Genomic DNA, 7,254 nt, shown 5'->3' with positions numbered 1-7,254 from the left:
TATTGCTAGCATAAGCTAAATCGAGTTACCGGGATCTCAAAAACGTAAAAATCATTAAAACGGGGCTTGGAATCACTTACTATGGAGCTTGGAAGCTTGAAACAAACCCTAGCTATGGAGAACCCTTGAAATTTCGGCCTAATGAAGAAGATGGACAAAAATTGGCTTTTAATTTTGTTTTTAATTCATTTTAATAACTAAATGACCAAAATACACTTACTACTAAACTTTCCAAAAATTCCTTCCATGTCCTAATTTTGTCCATGAACTTAAAATTGGTCAAATTGCTATTTAAGACCTCCTCATTAATATTTCAAAACAATTTCATACTAAAAACTTCTAGAATGTAAGTTTTGCAACTTATTCGATTTAGTCCCTACTTTCAATTTAAGCACTTTAGGCATAGAATTTCATCACGAAATTTTCACACAATCATGCAATCATATCATAAACCTCAAAATAATTATAAAATAATTATTTCTATCTTGGATTTATGGTCACGAAACCACTATTCCGATTAGGCCCTAATTTGGGATATTACAAACTTGGCCATTAGTGGCATGAAAATGATGTTTTGTAACCTAGCCCTTAGAATGGCTGGTAATGGCTTATTTTGGGTATGATTAGGTAGGTTATGATGATATATTCATATGTGATATGTTATGTATATGTCATCAAATGATGCCAATGCCTAAGTTAATCCAAGGTAAGTGTATAAACACGTATGCATGTAGTGATATATTTTGCTAAATGATGAAGTTTGTTAAATTTGAATGCTTAGAATGGTTGGCATTGGTTGTGTGTTTCAAGTGCAGGTCTTGGGTGAAGTTTTGGGTGAGAAATGAAGCTAGAAATGGCTTCATTTTGTCCACACGTGCAAACACACAGGCATATGTCTAGACCGTGTGTAACACGGCCTGGTAACATGGGCATATGGTTAGGCCATGTATCTCCTGTACCTTAATTTTGAGAAACAGAATGCACATAATTGAGTACACGGGCAGAGACAAGGGCGTGTGTCTTGGCTGTGTGAAACCTGCACCTAATTTCGAATAAAATTAATTAACCACACGGCTTAGCACACGGGCGTGTGGCATGGTTGTGTGCACAAGTCAGAGAGTTACATGGGGTCGAACGAGGCCTTTAGCATGAGTGTGTCCCAAGGTCACATGAGCGTATCCCTTGGACCACACCGGCGGGTGAGCCCTGCACCTTGGAAAATTTTTGAAATGTCGTGAAAAATTCCTAGAGTTCCCAGTTAAGTCCCGACTCGATTCTAATGCTAGTATTCAGCCTCAAGGGTCCAATCAAAGGACGTTTTGAATGTTTTTGGCTAATGAATAGTAATTCACATAATTTTTTTGAAAAATGTTCTAAAAGTATTGGTTCTAAAACCCTGTTCCGATGGTAGATATGGGTTAGGGATGTTACATTTAATGGTATCAGAGCTAAGGTTTAGTCGATTCTCAAATTTGACTTAGCAAACACAAGTTTAGATATACATGCCATTTTATAAATTGTGATAGTGTGATGACTCTTGATCATTTTAAATGTGTTTTTAATATACTAATGTCATTCAATCGAGCTAGAGCTGAATACGAATAAGCTGAGAGAAACTGTAACACCCTTTACCCGTATCCGTCGCCGAAACAGGGTACGAGGTATTAACAAATTATAGTATATACTATTAACTAAAACCCAACAAAAATATGGCGTGCAATTTGATCATGAATCATTATAACATATGCCATTAACAATACAAACCAATTTCAAAGGCTTATGCAGAATGATTAGTTTGATACTATAATTAGTATTTTAAACCTAGACAATTATGACACATAACAAAATAACTAAGTCGCTATACATGCCATATTTCAAAATGTTGAGTTCGAATACCAAGAGTATTGATAGTGCAAGCGGATCTTCAACGATCTCTAACTCCTGTGCTAATGGATGACACCTGTAAGACAAAGGAGAGAAAAGAAAGTAAGCTTATAGCTTAGTAAGTAAGTATATAGATAACAAATAAGGAATCTAATATGTTTACAACATAACTCAATTATATCATATTTTAATTTTACTATTTACTCCGATTTGATCAAGCTGTCCCTCCTGCATCATGATCACTAAATAAATCATAAATCGAGTTGCAAAACTCGAAATTCAAATCCGTAAAATTTCATTGAATCTAGACTCATAAAAATTCTTACTAAATTTTTTCTAGAATTTTTGGTTTAGCCAATTAGTACAGTTTATTAGTTAAAGTTTCCCCTATTACAAAGCTCAACTGATCTGACCTCTGTTCACTATGAATTGTATTTATCTCAGTACACAATTCAAATAACCATGAAACCTATTTCATTTAAAACTAGACTCAATAATAAATTTATGCATATAAATTATATTTCTTAATTTGTTTTGTACAATTTTTAATGATTTTTCAAAGTTGGAACAGGGGATCACATAGTCATCCTGAGCAAGTCACACACAATTGTAAATATCTCCAAACATAGAATTACTTTGCTTTCTCTGTTTCTTTTATATGAAAATAGAGCCATTAAGCTTTAATTTCACATCTGATTCAACCTCTAATTAAATTCCTTCTATTTTTGGTGATTTTTAAAAATCACGTCACTATTACTGTCCAAAACAGTTTTAATGCTAATTTCACTCTTTCACACATTCTTTGTACTAACCTCATTTTAACTTATATATATATATATATCACAAATAATTTTCACCACATTTCATACATCACAAGTAGAGGCCCATGACTACAATGTCACCACAAAGCCATCCCGTTGAACAATTCGGATTAATCCTCGACACTTGATGATTTCAGCACACAGCCGCACCATCATATTTCATTTAATTCGGCTCTCTTGTACACATGGTGAACACTTAGTACCATTTATGCGACCTAGCTGATTTGTCTCGTAGCTCTCTTATCTACATGGTATCCTTCACTTGGAATCACGCATGCGACCTAGCTACATTTATCTCTCACGTAGCTCTCTTGTCTACATAGGATACATCCCGTATCACACATGTAACCTAGCTACTACATAGTATCTCATAGCTTTCTTGTACACATGATGTGCACTCAAGACCATACATGTGACCTAGCTATGCTCCTCTATTTTATTCGATCTTCAGAATGTTCAACCGGATCTCTCTCTATTACTTATTTCCATTCTTCCAATAGTCGATTTATACTTCAACATCAGCTAGTATATATATAATAGGCTGAAATATAAGAATGTAAATGAAATTAATGTATTATTTACATACAAACTTACCTCGGTGCAAAATATGGGAATTTTGCAATTTAGTCCAAAACTTTCTCCTTCCCCCGTTCGAGGTCGATTCCACGCCTTTCTTGATCTATAACAACATATTTATCTCATTTAACACTTGAACTATTTATTTTAATCCAAAAATCACATTATACAAAAATTACATTTTTGCCCCCTAACTTTTAAAAATTACGACTTTGCCCCAAGGCTCGGAAATTTAATTTCAGCCCTTATTCTTATGTTTAATGACCTACTGATCATTTTTCTCTTCTATGGCAACATCAAATTCTCACTGTAACACATAGTTATGAAAAATAGGTATTTTTATCGATTATGCCGTTTTGCTTGTTTTCGTTAAAAATCGCTTAGAAAAGATCGTTCTCCTAACTTCAAACATTCATATTCTACCATCAAACAACACAATACATGCCTATCATTCATGGGTAAATTTTTAAACATAAACCCTAACTCGAAATAATGGTAGAAATAGGTAAACCAAGCTACGAGGATTTCAAAAATGTGAAGAACATTAAAAACGGTGCTTGAAATCACTTACTATGAAGCTTGAAAGTTGAAGAAACCCTAGCTATGGAGGAGAGCAAATTTCAGCAGCAACTAGTGAAGATGATGACCAATTTTGTGTTATTTTTCCCATTTTATTTCATTTAATGTACAAATGACCAAAATGCCCTTACTACTAAACTTTCTAAAAATTCCCTCCATGTCCAACTTTTGTCCATAACTTAGGAATGGGTCAAATTTCTATTTAAGACCTCCTAGTTAATATCCCAAAGCAATTTCATACTAAAAACTTCTAAAACACGAGTTTTACAATTTATTCGATTTAGTCCCTAATCTCAACTTAAGCGCTCAATGCATAGAATTTCATCACGAAATCATGAAATCATATCATAAACCCCAAAATAATTATAAAAAAATTATTTCTATCTCGAATTTGTGGTCACGAAACCACTATTCTAATTAGGCCCTAATTCAGGTTGTCACAGAAACACTTTAGCTTTAGTTCAAAGAGTTGTGTCTGCGTCTGGTAGTGAAAGGCCCGTGTTGAGGGCCAAAGTGAGGAGGCAAAACAGGCCTTCTTTCAAATGATAACTGAATGATTTACCCAATACTTGAGAACGAACCCTGCTATATAACGACCTCCCTCACCTACTCCCCAACCGATTCCTGAGGTACCACAAGGTGCTGAACCCACTAGAATTGGTAAGCCTCCGATAGATAAAATCTGCAAACATAGGGCGGAAGAATTTAGAGCTACCACAGATGATGATCTGAAAAGGGTGGAGTTTCGGTTAGAAAATACTATGCGAGTTTTTTTATGAATTGTCTTGTATGCTTGCTGAATGTTTAAAATGTTTAGTATCTTTACTGAAGGATACAACTTATCATTGAAACCATAACTTCAGTGTATCGAGAGAGAATGTTACATGGGAATTCTTCCAAGCTGAATTCAGGAAGAAATATGTTAGTCAAAGATTTATGGACCAGAAAAAGAAAAAAATTTTAGAACCCAAACAAGGAAACATGACTGTATCCGAATATGAATGGGAATTTGTTCGGTTGAGCAAGTATGCTAGAGAATGGGTTCTAACTGAGGCTGAAATGTGTAAGCACTTTGAAGAGGGCCTAAATGAAGATATCAAGTTATTGATCGGGATTCTCCAAATAAGGGAATTCGCGGTGTTAGCCAATCGAGCACACAAAGTTAAGGAATTGAGTAAGGAAAAGAGACAAGCTAAAAGAGAGGCTCGGTTTTCTAGAAAAAGAACTATGAGTAAGTCACAATCATTTGCTTCTAAAAAATTTAAAAAGTATTATGATCGTGTGACCACCTCTACGGGATATTCTGGAAGAGAGTAGGGCTCTTAACATTTTTACTCAAGGTCTTCATTTCCATCTGTGACCAGTGTGGGTAGTGTTGGTAATCCTAAACCAAAATGTAAACATTGTAACAAATATCATCAAGGGGAATGTTAATCTAAAAGTGGAGCTTGTTTCGGATGTGGTTCACTTGACCATTTTCTCAGAGATTGTCCCAAAAGAGTTGAAAAAGAAATAGAACCAGCTCCAAAGCCTAGTAATCCTATTTCGAGAGGCAGACCACCCCATCATCCCAACAATGTTAGTGGTAGTCGAGGTACTATACAGTAGTTAGATCTGAGGCACGACCGCCTGCAAGAACATATGTTATTCGTGCTAGAGAAGATGCCTTTGCACCAGACATCATTACTGGTACATTTTCTCTACTTGATACTAATATTACTGCTTTGATTGATATTGGTTCCACCTATTCACACATATGCACAAACCTAGTGTCTGTTAAAAATTTACTTGTTGAATTCACTAAATTTGTGGTTAAAGTTTCAAACCCCTTAGGCTAGTGTGTTATGGTGGATAAAGTTTGTAAAAACTATCCATTATGGTAAAAGGTTATTATTTTTTGACTGACTTGATGTTATTGTCATTTGATGAATTTGATGTGATTTTGGGAATGGATTGGTTAACCCGATATGAGGCAATGGTGAATTGTAAGCACAAATATATTGTATTGAAATGTGAGAGTGGTGAATTACTTCATATTGAATCTGATAAACTGGATGGATTACATATGTGATTTTACCAATATCAGCACAGAAATATGTCAAAAAGGGTTATGATGCTTATCTTGCATATATGTTGCATACTAAAGTATCTGAGCCAAAGATTCAGTCAATGCCAGTAGTATGTCAATTTCCTGATGTATTCACAGAAGAATTACCTGGTTTACCATCAAATAGATAAGTGTAATTCTCTATAGATTTTGTTCTAAGAATGGCACTGATATCCATAGCACCTTATAGAATGGCTTCTACTGTGTAACATCTCGAATTAGGGTCTACTCAGAATAGTGGTTTTGAGACCACAAATTTGAAATAGAAATAATTATTTTATGATTATTTGATGGTACATGATATGATTTCATGTTTGTGTGAAATTTTCATGAAGAAATTATGTACCTAAAGTGTCCAATTTGACTTTAAGGAGTAAATTGAATAAGTTGTAAAACTTTTGTTCTAGAAGCTTCAAGCATGAAATTGCATTAGATCATTAATTAGAGGTCTTTAAATAGAAATTTAACCAAGTTCTAAAATTTGGGACAAAAATGGGCATGAATAGGAAAAATTGGAAGGAAAAGCCTTAAGGGCATTTTTGTCTTTTAGTAAATAAAAGAATAAAAAGGGAAAAATCAAGTCAAAATTGTGTCCATCTTCCTTCTTGTGTGCCGAAATCTGCAAAAGTTCCATAACTAGGATTTTCAACTTTTCAAGCTTGATTGTAAGTGCTCCCTAGCCCTGTTTTTGATGTTCTTTGCATTTTTTAAGTCCTTGAAGCATTATCTATCCATTTCTAGCCATATTTTGAGATAGGATTCATGTATGAAATTTTACCCATGTGTGACATGTTTGTATTTTGATGTTTAATGGATGAAAATGAATGTTTGATGTGTATTTAACATCTCTTACCAAGTGATTTTTGATAGAAATGCATAAAAAGGACTTGTTTGTATAAGTGTAAAAATGAGTAGTAAAAACGTGAAATAAAGGAAAATGTAGGCTGATATGAGCATGGTATAGGTTTGGCTAGGCTTGGGTAACAAAGAAAATGAACACATTTCATTTTACGAGCCTAGGGACTAATTTATAAATATGTGAAAGTTTTGGGGCAAAATCATAATTTTGCCTAAATATAGTTTTTGGACTGATTTGAATAATGTGATGATTAAATGAGCTGAATTTGCTATTAAAGATCAAGACAAACAAAGTTCGGACCTAGATCGGGGAAAGAACAAGATTTTGGACTAAATCAAATTAATTGTCCATATTTTGTACCGAGGTAAGTTCATGTGTAAATAATACAATGTTGAATCATGTTTTAATGCTTTATTAATGTATGAGTT

This window comes from Gossypium arboreum, chromosome 11 (assembly GCF_025698485.1).
Source record: "Gossypium arboreum isolate Shixiya-1 chromosome 11, ASM2569848v2, whole genome shotgun sequence".
Lineage (NCBI taxonomy): Eukaryota > Viridiplantae > Streptophyta > Magnoliopsida > Malvales > Malvaceae > Gossypium > Gossypium arboreum.
The sequence above is the reverse complement of the archived record's forward strand: the minus strand, read 5'-3'. Positions refer to the sequence as shown.